General features: G+C 38.6%; 1 protein-coding gene across 3 annotated transcripts in view; it reads right to left on the minus strand.

Annotated features, from left to right (window-relative positions):
• Positions 1-21050, minus strand: part of LOC139692379 (leucine-rich repeat-containing protein let-4) — a 521846-nt gene that overhangs the window by 36283 nt on the left and 464513 nt on the right. The gene's annotated exons all lie outside the window — the stretch shown is intronic.

The following is a 21050-nucleotide window of genomic DNA, read 5'->3' on the forward strand; positions in this document are numbered from 1 at the left end:
TCCATCAAATTTGCGGTAAAGCTTGGGAAATCGTCTACCGAAACTGTCGGTATGATTAACCAGGCTTACGGGGAGTCAGCCATGTCCAGAAACATGATCTTTCGGTGGCACAAGATGTTCGTGGAGGGGAGAGAAGAGGTCGACGACGAGTCTTCGAGAGGTTCCCGATGATGCCTTCGCAGGAGCGTTCCAGGAATGGGAACGCCGCTGGAACAAGTGTATCGACTCACAAGGGTCCTATTTTGAGGAATATTAGCTTAAGATATGTAAAAGTGTAATAAATTTTTTTTCCTGAGCTCAGTACACTTATTTTCCGGACGAACCCTGTATATGCTGTGGATCTAATGACGTTCATACATTTTACTAAAACCTTCTTGGGCAAATATATTTTTAAACACAGGATTATTTTTAAAAAGCACTTAGTCTATATCTTATCTTTTGTCGATTATTATGTTAAATGGAGTAGGCAGGTTTTGGAACAAGAGTAATGGAGTAGGCAGGTTTTGGAACAACACTCTTGTATCTATCAACTTGTATGTATTAACTGGAATATAAGTTTTGAAAAACCCCCTACTAAATGCTCGATTCAAATGAAATGAGTCAATGTCGTTCGCCATATGGTTAATTGCCATAGTTATCTAAATGGCTGAAAGTGATCGAAACATTTAGAGCTGAAGCTTTTATGACTCCCCGAGGCTTTTCAACGTTCGTAAATTTCGATAGTTGTGTCAATTTAAGCTGCATAAAGGTTTTCGAAATATTTTTCGTTGGCTTCACACAATTACTTGTGGAATTTGTAAAATTGGCCTAACGAAAATTCATTAGTAGGGCATCATTGACTTGCATGTCAAATTATGTCGACGCAATATACCCCTGATGTGCATGCACTTGTATTCGCCCTCTATCGAACGGACGGTATCACAAAACGGAGCCCTTCGAGACAGTGTCTCTTTCGCCGTAGCTGCTAAATGCTGCGCTCTTGAGGAAGTAATTATTGTGGGAAATTTTAGAGGAGCGAAATTATTTACCCGATGCTTTGAAGGCGAAAACTTCTCTATTTTCAAGTGCCGTTGATAGTTTCCAGCAACTTCGGGAAACGTAGGAGAGGCGTTGGCGGAGGGGACTGGGGGAGTCCGGCAGAACGTACATGCGCACTCGCTCACAGATATGTGCACTTGTGCCCCTTCCTCTCTTCCCCATGAGAGTATGTATATTGGTGACGCTCTTTCGCTCGTTTCTTCTCCGCTTGCTTGCTTCAAAGACAAACGATTTGCACTCTGTACTGGAGGGAACTTCCACCGTCCACTTTCCGGGTTGAGAATGAAGAGAGTTTGCCGAAGTAATAGTAGCTCCGGCCGTTGTTTTTTAAGAGAATTTCGTGCTCGTTTCTCATCCGTACCGCTTTTGCTTCGAGGGAGGCGACGGAGAGCACATTATGTGATCCGTAATTCACAAAAACGAAAAAAATAGCCTCTTGCCTTTTCCTTGGGAACTGAAGAAACCAGTTCACCAATTGCATTTTTACTATTTATGAATCCGCTTCGTGAATATTTGTCTTTATCACATCTTTTCTCAGTTCGGTTATCTCGAGAGTGAATAATAACCTAATTGGTTAAAATGACTATCAAGAGCGCCGTTTGACTTCCTGTAAAAAGTAATACTATGATATTATATTTTCCATTAGAGTCGGAATTATGTATGAGAGGTATTCCTGAATTTTCTACATGATCAGTTAAAATTTTTATCACTCGAAACAGACTGCGGTGGTCGAGCTGTAAATACCCATACACCTTTTAACCTTCAAAATAAGTCGTACTTTCCAGTGTTTTTTATTCTCTCCTCTATTCTAACATATCTTCGTATTATTACTTTAGATATCTCGATAATACCTGGTTTCATGATGTATTCCGGTGGGAGGGTGTATGATATTAGGACTACTCTTTAATGTAATTAAACGCCAAAACGAAAGGTAGCTATTGAATTGAAAATACATTACTGTCATATATATCGTACTCGCTTAACCCCCCCCCCCTCCTCAGAACCTTAAGCAGGATTCGGGATTCCGCTGAAAAAGATAAAAAGATCTGCCACCTCCAGGATTCGAACCCTGGGTGAAAAACCAGTACATTAGCCGCCATACACTCTGTCACGTGCGACTTACATTTTTTTTTCGCTTATCTCATTTTGATCTTCCACGAAGCTGTTGCATATAATTTTACACAGTACATCAATTAAATTATTGTATAAATTGTTTACATCTTTTCTTAGAAGTATTTACCCTGTCAGGAAAGGGCTGGAGTAGTTTTGCAGGTAAACTGTTCCAATCAATAATTTTTTTATTAAGAAATGAAATTTTTCTCTATTTTTTTCTTTGTGCCCTGAAATTAACCTTGAATTTGTGATCATTCCTCCCTGTAAAATTTGGATTTCCTGTCTTTTTCCTGAGTTATGTCCAAGCTTTCTCTCACTTCAGAATGCGGAACATTCCACAGAGTCTGCTCATTTTTCTTCTACTTATTGAATGTTCCCAGCCCAGCCTTTTTAACATTTCAGTCACACTCTCCACCCTGTTATGCTTCCCCAGTACATATCTGGCAGCCTTTCTTTGGACCTTCTGCAGTTTTGTTAAATATCGTATTACCGTTACTTGGACCCAAAAGGTTTCTTGTGATACCCTAATCTGGGTAATACCCTTAGTCAAACTGTTTACGCTGAAGGCACTCAACTACATGGCGATCACACTATATCTATCTATAATAATACACTTTCTAGAGTAATATAAAACGCCTGGTCCTGACGAATCCTTCCAAGGCTGGTAATTGGCGTATGTTTTCGGGGTTCAAGATAAAATTGAAATATCGGGAAGTGGTTTTTATTATTTGTCATACAATAACAAATTAGCGTCAGGAAACTAGTAAGATAATTTTGATCAGTTATCGTATTTGGAAATAACTCATATGATTGCAGATCTTAGTTACGTATCATGATTCTGTCGGTCATATTTATGGAATATGCTGTGGTTCGGCTGCAAAACTCCTTCCCTATTTGATTGGAATTTTCTCAGCCTCCTATAAATCTATTCTTCAGCTGCAATTCTGCACTTGCGAAAGATATCTCTGTCTAAGGGTAACTTTATGCCCGAACAATATAATTTATAATTTGTTCATTGCTTCTCACAGAAATTTTATTACAACCTCCTTTTATGGTAGTGGTGGTAAAGATAAGTACTTAATAAAGTACTACTTCAGTAGCCTTAGCGATTAGAATACAAAAGTCATTACCTCTGTGCATAATTCAAATAATCACAATTCACTTAAATCCAATTTTGTTTTTTACTCTAATTTTAAATTCACACACATGAATTAAGTCTTAGGGACGTTCAAAATCGGAGGGGTCTCAGTTATTGCCTGAGGGAAACGTGAGAAGGGAAAGGCTATTATTGGGGATCATGGTAAACGTCCAATCCGACGCCAGTAGCCCAATGCGCTGCAATCGCGGGGGTCATGGTATCTCCCGCGACCCTTCTCTCGACATCGGCGACCCTTCAGCCTCCCTCGGAGAACATGGTAGGAAACAACCTTTAAAAAATTGCACTTTACCGAAAGGGAGGAAGGAAGTAAAGGGGGAGAGGTGTAGGGAGAGGAAAGTTCAGAATCGGCCTCTCCCGAGATGATCACTTTAAAAACCCTACCCCGGGAGAAAACCCTTCGGCCCTTGGGCGCATCTCTACCTCTCCCCCAACCCCTCTCTCCGTGTCCTCTCTCGACTCGCTTGCCTCTCGCCCGCGGGGGCGGATGGAAGGAGAGACTGTTGGGACGAGAGGGGGAGGGCTACTGCTGATTACTTCGCCCGGTCGCAGACGCTCGCGGAAGTTCCGAGCGAGCCATTTCATTCCATCCCTGCCGGGAGTGTAAAATTGGCGCAAGAAGGTGAGTTGAATGCACGCGCGCTCGCACGCACATGGTTGGGGGAGGGCGTGGCGCGGGTCCCCAAGGGAGTCGTAGAAAGAATGAAAGTGTGTTGAGGAGTGGGGTCAGGGTAGGGTTTGAGGAGAGATGTAGGGGAGGTTGGCAGGGTAACGACGTTACAGTGGTAAGGTGGGCGGGTAGACAGTGGGTTCCCTCCAAGAGTGGGAGGACCGGTGGAGGCTTGGGGCAGCCGCGACCATGTCTTCTCTTCCGGTCGGACTTGTTCACTGGCGACCTCTAAGAGACGATTAAGCGATTATTAGTTCGCGCTTTTAAGTGACTTACTCCAGAGGTTCTTTCGGAAGCATGTGTCGATGTAACTACTTAAATAGTAGTGCAAGTAGATTCATCGATATATCAAAATACAGGCCTGTACATCGTCAAGGGTGCAAGGCTAGACTTTCAGCAGCTATTTCTTTCATTTCTTTCCCTTTCCGTCTCTTCAAATCTTCTTAGTGCGTTATTTCCTCTAATGACCTTCATTTAGTTCACCGTATTTTAATGCACATGGATCCTCATAAAAAAACCATAAACACAGAAATCAACCCTAAGGTCAGTTTGGTAGGTGATGATAGAGTTTACCCAGTACTAAGCCCGACGGCGTGTGAAATGCGCACATCAGGGTAGGTTGACCTCTTAGTCTTGTCCGCATAAAAGTCCTCCATTCTCGATATCCTTCTGATGTTTATCACCTACGCAACGATAATTTATTATTCATACCAGGATATGTTTATATGTACCTCGGAGTTCCTTGTAAATTCTTTGTTTATGTTGTCTTCTTTGGAAACCGTTTTTATCGAGTATATCAATGCACTGTGCAATTAACTCCTCAAACATTCGGATCGTATTTAGTCACCTGACCTTGAATACATGTTGTGACATTGTTGTACGATTATAATATGAACTTCTCCCAATTGTTACCTATATTTCTCTCATTAGCCAAAGTGTTCCAATTCGCATCTCTCAATTCATTGATTACGCTTTGTGTCGTCGGAAACAACTTCCTCGACTTGGTCCATAAGATCATTTTATGTTATTCTATTTCTTTCTCAGTGCCTTATCAATGACCGCCAGGAGTTCATTCTGTTGACATAGAGCTACTCTGTTACAAATTTACATCATTCGGTTCGAAATAGTTAAATTTTCCAGTTTGTTCACAACTGACCACTCTTACAATGTAAAGTTTTTTATCGATTTCGGTGGTGTCTTTGACTGTTATTATCATCCTCCAGGGTTTCATGTTTCGTTGATTCTATATACCATTTCACATGCTTTTTCTCATCACCATTTTGTGCAGTAGCTGTCGAAGGTAGTGTCTGTTTCATTAGATTGTGGTCGTGATTTTATCTTATTTGGTCACATCAAGATATTGGTAAAAGTTAATGTAAAAACCCAGAAATAGCACGGTAATGCCGAAGGTTGGTTTTTTAAGTGATAGTAGAATTCACCCAGTGTCCGACGGCGTGTGAAATTCACATATCTGAGTACAGGGGCCCAGATCCTTCCTCTGTGCCGGCTATGGGTTCCTAGGAAGATCTGGTACCTAAGAATTAGTTTAGATAAAATTGAGGGTGCCCAGAAATCGAACCCGGACCCTCTGGTCAGTAGTCCAACGCTCAACCATTGGACTACCGCAACTCTCAAGGTACCTGATACCTCTCTTTCAAGAATTATCGTTATCATCGGATTGTTATGCTCTTCTCCTCGACTGCCTTCAATAGAATTCTTCCTTAACAATCCATAGTACGACTTTGCTGGTGATTCCTTCTGTCCATTAAAGAAAATCTCTCGCTCACGAAATCATTAAACAAAATTATTAACTCCGTTCAAGGTTTTTTTATCTCGCGGCTGTGGCTTCCCTAAATTACAACGATATATTAATATTATTTGGAGCATATATGTGGATTTTAATTAGTTTTTATTTAAGTGAATTTCGCACTTTTAATACCTGTGATTGGAACAATAGGTTCCGCATTTTAATTTTTTGAATATCCTATTTGACACTACTGTCCGGGTTATCACGATATATAATTTCATTCATTGCTTGTAATCTTACCCTCCGCGTAAATAAAATCTTTGCACGCCTAATAAATTGCCTATCCAACAGTTTGATTGCGTTTTTCTCTCAACTTATGCCAGTTCAAAACAACGGGAAATTTTTATATATAATGCGCATACTTTTGTCTATGAATTGCGATTCAGGAAGGATGCAAGGCCAGCACATGCAGTATAACATATAGTCTATACCAAGACTTTGCACGAAGAAGCTGAAACTAATCCTGTTTCGATGGGAAAATCCAATGAATTAAATAATTTTTGTAGAGGCAGAGGTGAGGTGGAAGGCTTTTCGAGCGACGTAAAACTCTTTGGTTGCAGTGGGAAACCTTTTTGAGGAAGGACCGCCAGTGGAAATTAAGGGTGCAAAAATTGTCTTGTAAGGAACAGACTTCATTTAGATAGCAAATTTATAAAAGGTGTGAAAAGAGTTTGTGAAAATAATTACAGGGTAAAGGTTTTTCTGTATCTGCTAAACTAGAACCTACTTTCAAATCATTCACTGAACATTGGTTATTATGGCGTTGGTGGTAACTTTGATAACCACTGTTTAGTAATTAGAATAAGAAAAAAACATTGGTGGATGCCCCTTACTTATTTCCATATAGATCTTAAAAATTTAATTAACTAAAGTATAGGTTATGCCTGAAAAAGTAGTTTTACATCAGATTGAGGGTGAAATAATAACTGTATAAAAAAATGGACACTGTTTTGAAAAATGTTTTTCAAGAAAATTTAAATATGTTAGATTTCACAGCAGAAAAATGCGCATGTGCTTTCTACGCTGAAATATACAGAAATTTGAGGTGTGATACATGAATGCAAAAATACGTTCTTTCTGGTGAAATATTCCAATTTAAATGTTATTGTGAACATGTTTAATTAATTTATAGTTAAATTGTTTATTCTTTTCTTTGCAGGTGAGTAAACACCTTTTTTCCCCTCTGCCGGTGTATTCTTAAAAGTTTCATCTGGTGGGCAGACTGCCAAAAAGACGCACACTTTCGGTAAGCTTTGAAACTTGGACACTTTTTTAAGTTGAAAGAAGCATGCTTTTTTAAAGTTAAGTCGTAGGAACTTTGAAGGAAAGGACTGAGAGCTGGAGCTCTGGCATTTTCTGAGGAAGAAGCGCCTTTTGAACGCGAAGGACGCTGAAAAGCTAGATATAGAGAGACTAATCACGATGTAAATGTTTCAGATGGTCCGCAAATTTTCTTAGTAATCATCTCAACACTTAAGACAGTGGTTTCAAAGACCACATTATTATATATAGTTCCATTATATTCGTCATATAAAAATGGGTATTTCAAACCTAAATATACACAGTAAGCAATGAATCAGAAAACGATCATGCCGTGAGAAGAAAGAAAAACATTCCAAACTAATGACCAAATATGTTACAAAAATAAAAATGCAATTGGTGGTGGGATAACAAAAGCTAAAGAAAAGGGGTCAAGAACTTTTACATGGAAAAGTACAAGATAAAATTGTGTAAGGGTACAGAGATTGTAGAATCCACTCAGAAACTATTTCAAAAAAGTCAGAGATAAGGGAAATGCAACGATAGTGAAAAAAAGAGTGTCACCATAGTCATCGTGGGTGGCCAATATTAATGAAAGTATTGTTCCACCACCCGTTTTATTTTCATCACCGACAAAGATAGAGCAGTTATATCATAAAGAGTATTTAAAGATTTTATATGATGCAAATCAAATACATGAGGGATAAAGAGGAACATGTCATTCATTAAAATATGAAATTATTTGACCTGATTACGGGGAAACAGGTCAAAAGTGATATCCCTCATTACTAATAATCATTATTATAATAAATAATTAGAGTTACGAGTTAAAACGCCGGTAGCTATTCAAAAGAATCGGACAATATTAAAGAAGACAAAAATGCTCAGCTGTTAAAACTTGCAAACCATCAGTCTGAATATTTTTGAATTGAGGGTATAATTAAAATATACCGAGGGATGGAGAGAAAATAGTAAGGTTAAATACCTGAATAAGAGTTTAAATATAGACGTGGAAGAATCAGAAGATAATCTGACTTCAAAAAGTACTTGATATATCATATAAAAATGAAGGACCCAACGACATTTACTACGTTCATGGTTCGAGTGAAAGCTTTGGGCACATAAACCTGGGACAAGATCTTATTGCTTGTTAAGAAAATTAGTCTGCGTTGAATGATGATTTGAAATATTATCTTTATTAAAATCAGAACACTGTGATTAGGGTAAAAAAATAAGGTACAAAACGTAGTATGGCCAGAATGCTTTTTACCGTCCTTGTTCTAAAAAAAGTAAAGCCGTAAAAGCAGAATGCGAGACAAAGAAAAAGGTAGGAAACACTGCGTGAGTCCAAAGGAGAAAAATTAGTGCTATATCGCTTGTATGCGTCAGAGGTTTTTCTTAAAATAGTGAAAAGTACTTGTATGAAGAAATAAAATATTTTATCCCCTTCTTTTGTTAAGGGAAAAAATTAAGGATTAAATATAAAGCGAGATGCCGGTAACTGAAGAAAATCATTTGCGTTTAATTAGAGGAAGAGATAAAAGGATTATTTCTACTTAGGAAGCGGGATAACCAGCTTACGAGAATAATCAATAACATATGAAGAAATGGAGTAGGCGAAGAAAACTTTCTATGCAAAAATTGCCATTGGCTACTCCTGGCAGAAATCAGGAAAGGATGAATGGAGCCAATTTGCCTGAAGTTAAGGTTTCTATGACCTGTGGCAAATGGAATGGGCGTTGCAAATTATAAAGTTGGCAAATTTAGAATCAAAGTTGGACGCTCAAAAGAACGACTACGTTCAGACGAGTGAACAGTATTCAATCCATGAAAAAAGCTACGAGGAAATTCAGAGATTGTCAGAGCATTCCGTGTAATATAGCATCTTGAGCAAGCGCTCCAAACCATATCCATTGTTGAATATTTATATCTGTGTGTTTCAGATTATCCCGAGTTAGAAAATGTTATTCGTGACCTTAATTTTACAGAAGATTTAACATTTAGCACATATAATCGAAAATATGATAACAGTTATTAATACATGATAGGGTACACTCCGAGAAAAATTTACAGAGAATACATTGCATATTTATTTTCCCTGTCATCTTGTAGATGTTATGGGAGTAATATTCATACTTTCATAATTAATGAAGATCTAATTTACCTCAGTGTTTCGTTCTAATGTAGAAATATACAAAAAAGGAAGAATTCAAGAAGCATAAGTACACAAAAGATTCCAAAAATATTCTGTTAGTTATAATTATTTTTGAGAATATTTAAGTTTGAAACTGGGGCTATTATGAAGAATCAAATTAATAGAATCCGTTGAAGTTATTGGTTCAATTGGTAGGAAAAAAAAGAAGTATTAAGTATCAATGTGGTCAAATCTATCTTTTTCTGAATCGTAAGAACACGTTTTTATAGTCGCACATGCACATATTATGTAAGTTTAAATATGGTAGATATTCATCGTGGGATCGATCTGGGGATCCCTTTTGGGGAATTGATTAAAAATCGCTGGACAGTGATTGGTTTATAAAAGAATGGAATCAAAAGTGCCGTCTATATTATGGAGTTCAGATTTAGTAAAAATACAACACCAATCATCAATTCAGGAATTGTATTTGAAGTTGAAAACCTGATAAGAGTTTTATGCAGGCCACCGAAAACCTCCTCCATGCACAGGAGTTTGCGAAAATTGATTTTTTCTAGCTCTTGTGATTTAAAAAGATAACATGTTTATTAGTATGTTGAATATGTTTGTAACTTATTTATGAACATATCAACTTGACAATCTTGAATGTAAGGAATAGCTTCGTTATATAAACCCCAACTGTGGCACACAAGAGTATACCGCAACTCAAATTTCACCCCTGAATTTCATACCTGTCCTTCTTCCCTCATAGTACATATATTATTTCCTTGGCGAGCCTGTTGCTCGACTCCGAAGGTGTTGGAAAGTGATGGAGACGAGTGGGAACTAAATTATTTAGATAGCAATGTGTTAATCTTCCGAGGAAGATACAAATAGAATGAATATAAATCACATGGCAAGAATTGTAACGAGATTTTCAAGGAGCAGGAGATCGAACTTAAAAATGCATTAGAACGTTAAGAGAGAAATAAAGAGTTGTCGGGAGCTGTTACACTTTTTGGGAGCATTTTAGCCTGAGATGGAAGGAGGATTAATGAGTTTGAACGAGGCTAGAGGCAGCAGAAGAAGCAGCGTCTACCGAGTTCTCATCAGGCCGTGAGTGGAAGGGCAAGACCGGCTTTAAAACATTGATACGGAACGTAAGCATTATGGTGCGGGTCGTAAACAAGAGACTCCTGGGACGGTGGATGTGCGTAGGCGGAAAGATTTCGAGGAGATTGGTTGGATTTAGTTGGAGAGTGTGGGGAAGACAAATGAAGAAGGCTAGGGAAGGAGAAAGACATTCGGTTGGATAGTAAAAGAGATAATGAGAATGAAAGGGGATACGAAATTGACTAGAAGATAGAGAAAATTGGAGTAGAGGTACGAAGGAAGTGTTGTCCGTCGACCAATCGAGATGGAAAATGGAAAATTTTTATTGAAAGAAGGCTTTGTAGAGGAATAAAATCGGCATTTTAGTTTTTATGACGCAAGGCATCAAGATGTCACAAAGTAGGCAAATACATGTAGGAAAATGTATTTTGAGTGACTAGTTATTATGGGTGTTAAATAAAAGTTTGGGATTTTCATAACTGTGTGAAACATCTTATATTCTAACTGGGAAGTGTATAGGAAATACATAAAAATATAAAATCCTCCATAAACACTATCATTGAAGTTGCGCACCTGGAGAATGCACATACTAAGAACAAATGAAATTGAGCGCATTTATTTGAATGTAAAAATATATTTTTTTGCAATTGACACAAATTCATGAAAAACTTAGAAAGTTACATTGTGTGCCTTAGTCGATAATCTTTCCAAGAATATATTGAATAATATTTCAAGCATACCGTGTCAATCTCTCCTCAAGTGATTTTGACAGAAAAAGACGCTTTCAGAATTGCAAATGCATAACTCCTTTTTTTCTTTAACCAAAATTTCAAGGGGCTCATTTGATGATAGCGTTTAAAATAAAAACAAAATGTGAATTAAATGAATGAATATTATTGTTACAAGGAAAGTGCTACTTTTAGCACACTGTCAGAATTGCCATCGATTTTGTCTTTTCCATGTGATATTATTTTTTAGAGCGTTAGAGTATTTTTCAACGTTTTTACAAACCACAATCAGCCATTTTTCCGATACAATCCAGTTTCTGTCCTCTCCTTATTAGCAGCATTTTCGCGACATTTTATCTTGGTGTATAGGCGACCTAATAAGCGCTTGGGTTACACAAGGCAATCAGTTCGCTGGCCAGACAGCGTTGGTTTTACATCCCATCGCTGTTACTACTATCGTATCGTATTAATTCATGCTCAATGATGGGCATGCTCAAGGTAAGATGTCGTACTGGTGATCGCTCTTGGGTTGAACTGAAACGATAAACGGTACTCGTATCGAATGATATATGCAGGTGTTCAAATCATACCCTATTTGGTTCCGAGCTGGTTGAATGCGTCGGATGAGCCGCGATCCACCAATGTCCTATGCATTAGGACAGGACCCGGGGCGCTCAGCACCGCGTGAACTTCGACAGGTGTTCTTGCGAAGTGGATTGCGTTTTTACGTATTCCTTTTTTTTACTTTATTTGCTCATTTTCGAGATAAAGTGACATATTTTGTGCAAAAATCCTACTTCGAGGTATTTAAATGATTGTCCTTGCTTACGGATTCATCTGAAAATGTTTCCACCACTTTGCGGTTCAATTGGTTATTTCAAAATAAATCTTTGAAAATGTATACATCATGCCCAAAAAATCCGGCCTTATTTATACAGATGCTGAATTGCTTATTACCAATATGATTTTCAAATAGCCCGCCCAATATAATTGTTGAATATGTTTCTTCTTGAACATAAGATAGGCCTTGTAGTAATTAGATCATGGCGCTAGTTGGTGTATTGACTCAAAAAGGTCGAGGGATCGAGCTTGATTCCATGCTGTGATGCACGTTCATGTTAAATAAGTAGTTAAACATAGATCCAGTAGTTGAAGCACTTTATGTTGTATGAAAAGAACGTCCTATTACCTTCACCCTCGATCCGAATGGGGACATACGACATAAAAATGACGTACATTTTTACATGTATTTTATTTATGTGTACACTTGTATTCAGTGGATCCCCTACCATAATAAACAATGTTAATCCTAAGTATTTTTGCATCTATTATGTAATATCTATCAAAAGAAGTTCTTAAATGCTTTCGATTTATCGAGGGGACGCTTCTTCGACGCTGAATAGCAGGTTATCACGATCATACGAACATTCATTTCCACTTTAATATCACGTGTCAGACCTTTCGTGGAATAAACTCTGGGATAGTATAAGAAAGTGATTCAACAGTGTGTCAGGAAAAAAGGAAGAATTTCTATCAAGAGGACGGAATCCCTTCGTCGCCCCCTTTTTCTCTCGAGGCTGTTTTCACTAAAGCTAGACTGGCACGCAGGAAATCGTCTTCCCGATTGAGTGAAAAAGTTTTTCATACGTAGAATTGTATTTGTACAATGCGCTTAGTGGATAGATTTTTCTCCGTCCGTTCAAAAATGTGAATTATAAACATCTCCGTTTTACATATCTTTCTTAAACCCTTGATTATTTTCACCTGTGGACCTCATGAAAGTCGTTAAAGGCATAAAAGCAACCATTATACATATAGCTGTAACCTGGATGCTTCTTGACTCCTAATCTGTCGGTTGAAATACCCAAGACTTACCTGGACTAAACCAAATGTCGAAGATACGGCTGACGCCGTGGAAAAGCAATGGCCGACGGGTGTGTGCAAATAAACTCACTCGCTATGCATTCGCCATGAGACAGTTTTCGGTTACTCGGCAGTGCCTCGCGACCAGAATAGGCGCGATTGATGTTTTTATTCATGAATCGGACGCTTTTCTTCGGCGTCGACATCGAAACGTCGTGCAAGGGCAGTAATCACCGAGACAGCAGGGGCGGCAATTTGGTCGTAGCGCTCCGAGTAGCTGGAGTTTGATGCGTGCTCGGTTTACCGATCAGGTTCAGGAATTCATGGAGCGAAGAAGGAGGTCAGGTTTTGTCCAAGAGAGGGTTCCTTGCCTCCTTGATGCGTCATCTGCCAAGTCCTTCCGAAGGTAAACGAGGGATGGTGGGGGGAGGAGTCGGCTAGAATCATCTTGGAAAATTCAGGTCCCTGCCGCAGCAGACGGAGAGGGAAACGAATACCGGAGCCAACAGAAAAGTGAACATTTCTTCCAAGAAATTGCTGTCTCATTTCGTTGATATCTGAACTAAACTCCTTGAGTTGTCATCTGAAATCCTGGCTGGTAGAAGACTACTTTTGGTGCTTGAAGACTTTAAAGACTCGTCGTATGCGAATTGAAAAAAATGGAAGAGCCTCTCATTTGAATACCTTTAAGTTCATGATATTCTTTACTCATTGTCAATAAAATTTCTTCTATTCCAATTCATGCTGCTTACAAGAGGGATGAAATATTTCCCTTGATTTAGTTTACAAATACTCGTAGATTAACTTTTTTCGTCATGTTGTGCATTGAGCCAGCTAGGATTTTAGTTTTCCTGTTGGTTTTTTGGAGTAAAATTTCTTGAAGTGGTTTTCATCTTGCCAAAAATTACACTCTGAGATTCCAATTGGTCTTATGGAGTTTTCATTAAAACGGATAATCTACCTGTAAAACGAGAGCCAGCTAACTTCTTTGATTTCCATTCATTTCTAGTACCTTGTACAAGTACATATGACTAATTTCTTTTAGTAGCCATTTTTAATCCGCAGTTAATTCGTATTGAGGCTAATAGTTTCTTCTAGACTCGATGGATTATTCTTCCATAATTTTAATCACCTGTAAATATTTTATTAGAACATCTTATTCCTTTATGCGTTATCAACGGCCATCTCTAGGACAATTAACACCATTATGACCAACCAAATTTTTTGTGTCCTTCCTCAAATTCAATATATTTTCCAGCAGACTGTCCTCCGTTCTTCTACAGAATATTTGTTTTATTAATTTTGATGCCTGAGGTATGAGACTCAAGAGTTCGCTGGTTCTCCATCACTGGAGTCATGGCCTTCGGTGTCCGCAAAAAGTCGCACCGTTTTCTGCCGTTTTCACTTACGTAACGATAATTTCTTATTTTTAGAAGGATTTATTTATATGTTCTTCGGAGTTACTTGTTAATTCTTTATTTATGTTGTTATCTTCGGGAAACATTTTTTATCGAGTATATAAATGCACGGTGCAATTAACTCCTCAAACATTCTGATTGTATTTGGTCACCTCCCAGGAATACATACGAGTATTGTTTCGTTAGGATTACTATATGAACGTTACTACTGTTCTAATAAGTAATACTGCTGTTACCCAACTATTACCTATGTTTCCCTCTCAATTCATTGATTACGTTTCTTGTCGTCGTATACAACTTCCTCGACTTGGTCCCTATGATCATTTTATGTTACTCTATTTCTTCCTCGGTGCCTTATCAATGACTGCTATGAGTTTACTCTGTTGACAAAGAGCTACTCTGTTACAAATTTACATCATTCGGTTCGAAATAGTTAAATTTTCCAGTTTTGTTCGCAACTGACCACTCTTCCTATGTAAAGTTTTTAAAATCAATTTCTATGGTGTATTTGGATTTTATTATTATCCTCCAGGGTTTCATGTTTCGTTGATTCCATATGCCATTCCATATGTTTTTTCTCATCACCATTTTGTACATTAGCTGTCCAAGGCAGGCTCTGTTTCATTAGATTGTAATCGCTGATAGTATTTTATTTGGTCACCTTTAGTTTATCAGTAAAAGTTAATTAAACAACCTATGAATACAGTAATCAACTCGAAGGTCGGTTTGGTAGGTAATGGCAGCGCTCACCCAGTACTGCCCGACGGCGTGTGAAATTCACACATCAAGGTAGAGGGGCCAGCTCCCTGTGTCGGCTATGGTTTCCCAAGAAGATCTGATACTTGAAAAATCTCACGATCCAGGTGAAGCTTAGGGTGCGCAGAGAGGCGTGCTCGGGAATCGAACCCGGGACCGTCTCTTTCAACTGTATTCTCTCTTCTTTAATCGTTTGAGTTCCCCGAATAGCTTTGAAATCGAAAATAATTGCCTTATAAAATATGTCATTCTTAAAATTTCTTATTATACACTACATTCAAATAACTGTTAGAATTTACTATAAAACATAGCTAATTAATTCTTACTTTTAGGGCAGAGGAAATAAATCAGAACTAATCGGCAACAAATAGTGCTATTTATTTTTAAGGAATATTTTTCATAAAGCGCGTAAATTTGAAGTAGTGCCCAGCTCTTTCTATCATATCCATGTTTTGCCAACAAATTTAAAGATACAGTTAGCTTATAAAGTACTTGTGGTTGCTCAAGAATGGTACGCGAACGAACTATCTGCTTGGAAAATTATTTCATAGTAAAAACACGATTTCATAGTAAGGGTAGGTGATTTCATAGTGTTTAGGTTGTTTTATTGCTCGCAATATTTATGTGAGAAAAGGAAAACTCGTTTTTTCACAAATTTTCATGCTTGTGAGGCCCTGCATCTCTAGGAGAGAAGCATTTAGTAAAAATATATGCGTAATTGAGTGTTTCTCGTCAGTCAAGGGTCCAACTCTTGTCCTTGAGCGATTTGAAACTCTAGGAAAGGGATAAAATAAGTTGGACATTATACCATGTTTTTACATCCGGAATAAAAAATTTGAAGGTTTCTTCTCAAAATCCCATAAAAGTTATTCAAATCTAACGAAAACGACAAAGAAAACATTTTTGAATAATTTCCCCTAACTCCCCACCGCAGCACCCCTTGAGTCATCCCTTCTCTATCTTGGTTTGCAAGCTCCCCGCCACCTCGCTCTCATTGTCCTCCAAGGGGGCGAGTGGAATGGGTAGGGAGGGAGGAACATTTGCGTGGGAGGAACCCTCATAACCCAGCCACCTTTTACGGGGAAGGCGGAAGCGATCGATGACGGGGTTAGCAGGACGACGGGGGTTGGGTCAGCTATGGCATCGGCGCGGAACTGGGCAGGGGCGTGGATCAGTGAGGGAATTTCTGGGGCGTGGTTGGGGATGATTCAGGAACGGCAGGGGGTCAGGGGGAGGGTAGGTTCGCAGAGGTTTTGGTGTCGATGAGGTGTTTGGGCCTTGCTAGGGAAGCCGCAACACCTCGAGCTGTATTTCCACTGCCACTATTATACTTACTCTGTCCCCGTGCAGACCTTCTCGTCGTCTCGCGCTACCATGGGCTTGAAAAAAAGGCTGGGATCGTGGATCTCTTAGTTTCCAAGGGATAGCCATGTGTACATTTCCAACTCCGAGAGATAGATGGAAAATGGTCATTTCCTGGTTTTGTCGTGTAATTTTAGTCTCATTATTCACTCTTCATATCCACAGACGAAGCATTTTGTATCTCTATTCCGTAATATTTGCTTTCAATTTATAATGACGTGCGGCATATGAGGCACTGGACTGTGTATTCATACTGAAGCAAACCGAGCTTTCATTTATTTTTACTCTGAGTGTGTCAAAATTAATGGATGCCTAGATGGTAGATAGAGGAATAATTTTCTCTCTTGTTTTCCTTTCAAATCAAAATTTCCCGGTAAAAAGGGTCGTCTCTGGTTTGATACCAATGTAAAATAAATATTTAGCAACCAAAAGAGCTAATTAGTTTGTATTCTCCTTCGCAAAATACCATGAAAAATTCTTTTTATGAATTTTTTTTAATTTTCATAAAAAATCTTTCATCCGGTTGAAATTACTGTGCTTTCCTTGAAATATTCAAAAGTTTGTCCTTGGAAGATAGAACGGTGTTTTTGATCTCGTTTGACAATTTGAAGCAGAGCCGGAAATTGTGTATATTATGAAAATGAAGAGTAAGAAAAAAATAGATGTTTGAAGAAGGGAAATCCGATGTTGCCCATAGATTTTGTATGATGAGCTTTACCGAGGGTTCCAACTGTTTTAATAAACTATTAGACATAAGTAGCACGCTGAAAATACATGATTTTCAGTGCTATAATCACCATCTAAGGAGACAGAACCTTAGAATTATAAGCCATTTAATTGGAAATCACAGCTTACTTCGATTACCTTACCTCTATATAAACGGGGGCGGTTCAATAAGTACCCGTGTTAGAAATGAAGAAACCATTTTTTCAAAAAATTTTTTAATTATTTTTTAACAAAGTCTTCTTTTAGAAAGATGCACTTCTCCCAACGTTCCGTCCATTTTTTTAACCCCTCAAAAAAATAGGATTTGTCGAACTCTCCGAAATACGCCTCTGTCTCGGCGATAACTTCCTCGTTTGAGCTATTTTTTTTTCCCGCGAGCCATTTTTTCATGCTAGGGAATAAGAAAAGGTCGCAGGGAGCCAGATCGGGTGAATACGGGGGGTGCGGCAGCAATTCATAGCGTAGTTCATGCAGTTTGGCGGCGACAACTCCGGATGAATGTGCTGTTGCGTTTTCGTGGTGAAACAGTGATAGCGGCACCCATCGGGCCGACAATTTTTCATCGCCAGCTTATCATGAAAAATATTAATTTCCGTTCCGGTCGACACCCCACGGCCTCTTCTACTTGGCGCACTTTCGTTCGTCGATCAACGAGAATCATGGCGTGGACTTTTGGAATGATTTGCTCGGTAGCCACGTCTGCCGGGCGTCCTGGTCGCTCCTCATCAAAAACATATGCTCACCCACATTTAAATTCGTTGAACCAATATCTAAGGTCATAGATGGCGAAGTGTCCCCATAAACAGCATTCAACTTTGCTTTTATCTCCTCGCATTTCTTCTCATCCAATAACAAAAAGCGAATTACCGAACGATACTGCTCTTTTTCCATCTTAGCGAAAATCACAAAACACGTCTTACTCGGATGGCTGCCAAATCCAAACTAACCTTTAAATCATTCTGAAATTTGTTTCACCGTCGTTTGATAGATGGCAGCACACGATGATAATATAATATAATATATATATATATATATATATATATATATATATATATATATATATATAGAGAGAGAGAGAGAGAGAGAGAGAGAGAGAGAGAGAGAGAGAGAGAGAGAGGAATACATATTTTTACACATTTGCGAATAAACCTATACTAGATAAATAATATATATATATATATATATATATATATATATATATATATATATATATATATCATCAGTATTTCAATCCTAGGATTGGTTTACTGCAGGTTGGTTTATTGGTATACTGATTGGTTTACTTTTAGTTGGAGTCTATTGTACTCGTTTCGAAATACCATTATTGTGTTTTTTCTCAATTAACGTGTGGTTGCCTCGTTCCGAACAACCATTATCAAATTTTTTCCAAGGTGAAAAATTTTCGCCGGTCAAGGGGACGAAAGCAGCGACCTTCAGATTCACAGGCAGACACGCTACCGCTGGATCTACCTTCGCCCCCATAATTGTATTTTAAACGTTTGTTTAAAAAAATTGTAAAGTAAAGTTTTGACTTCAAACTCCTTAACTGAAATTCGAGACTTGGCTTATTTCTTGTCTTCCAAAAGAATTGCTCCTATCCGCTCATTTTTAAAAATTGGTCACGTTTTAGTTACAGAATTTAAGTTGAAAGATGTAGCTTCGAGTTTACAAGAAATAACTTTCATTACTTGGATTTAGGCTTTCGCGACGAAAAGCGCATGCCATTTAAGGTGAGGTTAGGCGAGCGAGTGGATTCTATTTGAAGAAAGGATTAGTAAAGGAGGTTGGCAGCGGTGGCATAATGGTGGCAAGCTGTACCCCGTCCCAATTTCTTTCCTCTAATTCCCCTATCCACCACCCCTCCTTACCGATACGTTTTGGCAAACAAAAGAGAGTGGAGAGGCCCGAAGTAAGAAAAGTCTCATAAGGAGGAGGCCGGGAATTCCAAACGTGATAGATCCCATTTGCTAATAGGGCCGTAGCGGCTCATTTTGACCGTCTCTCCGCACCTGCCGACCGAGCGAATCCCTTGCCTGCTCTAATCCCCTTGCCTCCGGCTTCCGGCCGCACATCCTTTTTGAGGTCGTAGTTCATTGTTACGCCCAAATCTACCTTTCTCCCTGCGTTTGTTTGAATGTTTGAACTTGGGCTTTCTCCTGCCAGGAGGGTTTTAAAACTCGCCGCTCCTCCACGGCCGTTTGTCACATTTTTGCGTATAGTTTGATCATGTATTACGACCTGATTGCATAGTTGGGCATTTTGGCTATTTTAATGAGTAGTTTCAATTATCATGGATAGATTATTAACAGCATAAAATCTCCAAGTACGGATTTCAAAAAGGCTTTTGCTTAAAACAAGCATATATTCTCATTGAATTTCCAACCCCCTTCATGCCGTTCACATTAGTTATTCTGTCAATTTGTGCCAGATGTATTCCTATTATTCTGTTGCATCGTTCAATATCTATCATGTAGTCTTCTCATTCCTCTCATTAGATCTAACACCTTCAGTGAAGTTCCTCCCAAGCCTTATATACTCCCCAAACTTATTTCTTCGTTTCTCTTTCTCTTTGTTCAGATTTATTTCTCCATTTCTGCATTTCAAAAGGCTCCAAGCTTCAAAAGTTTTTGTTCTAAAAATTTGCTTTGATACATTATGTTCAATGCTACATGAATATCGAGGAAAATACACGCGTAATCAATGGCTGTCTTTTAAATACACCCAAATGATCTAAAATTAGGGTCAAGTGGACTGGATTCTGAGAGAGTAATATCCTTTGGTTGTAGAGCTTTGATGATAAGAAATCATGTTTAGCAAGCGGTGGATTGACTTTATATTTCTATCCACAATCGCATAAAGGTGGAACTTCAGGTCAAATATGAGACTTGGCTTTATACAAGGTTAATGCACAACCATTGTGCGAATCCGAACGAGAGGAATTTTGCAAGCGCCCGGGTTCAAAAGTATATTTTCTGGGGTGCTGAGATAAAAATGTTCTCATTAAATTATCTCTTGCGATGATAGATTAAGATAACTGTGGAAGTTGTGAAATAAATGCTTCGTAAAATTAGAACGGAGGAAATTAAACGCCCAGTCAAAATGTATATTTCCTCAGTAAATAGCCTCTGTGTAAAATTTTATCACAGGTAGCCAAGTGACCTCTAAGTTTGCATATTTTTCGTAGTCAAGCTTAAAGAAACATAAAGTGCAGGTGTAATCCACCAGGATGTAGCTTTGGCAGAGAGTTTGGTTTACTCTTTCGTTCGTATTGGAATATTGGGAATTGAATTTACGAATTTCCACCATGTTGGTGACGACATCCCCGATTTTACAGGGTTGCCTTGCGATTTCAGGGTATCGGTTGGAATTTTCTGATCACGTGGCTCCACTCTCCCAAATCACTTTCCAGGTAAGGGTAAGGGCTGTATGGAATGATTGCTGTATCGTTGTTATCACCAGTTCGTATATAAAAGGGATGACGCTCGAAGGCGACTCTTTAATACGTCGGGAGGTTTGCTTTGAGGTCACGTACCTTTAGTCTATGGTGCCCCGTCGGAAGGCATACATCGTGACCGAAATCTCAAAGAGCCCTTCGGTGTTGGGAGCGTTTCTGACCTCGAAGTCTGTACCTTGCGTCGATTTGCGATGCCATTTGTGGTGTTTCCTCAGCAGAAATAAAATCAACTGTGAACATCCTAACGGCGGCCATCATCTTTCGCCATCAATACTAAAATTGTTAGTTTCGGTACTTCATTTATCTCTGCCAAATTTTATCCACTTCAACCGCTCTCTTTTACTAACATATATCATTGTTTGCTCTAAGTTTACACTCTATGTTTTTATCTCGTGTCCTTCTTTTCAATCTGATATAAATCGATATCTTCAAGCATTCACAAGATCTTGCGG

The sequence above is a fragment of the Hetaerina americana genome, unplaced genomic scaffold, assembly GCF_022747635.1.
Source record: "Hetaerina americana unplaced genomic scaffold, ioHetAmer1.1.p SCAF_4, whole genome shotgun sequence".
Lineage (NCBI taxonomy): Eukaryota > Metazoa > Arthropoda > Insecta > Odonata > Calopterygidae > Hetaerina > Hetaerina americana.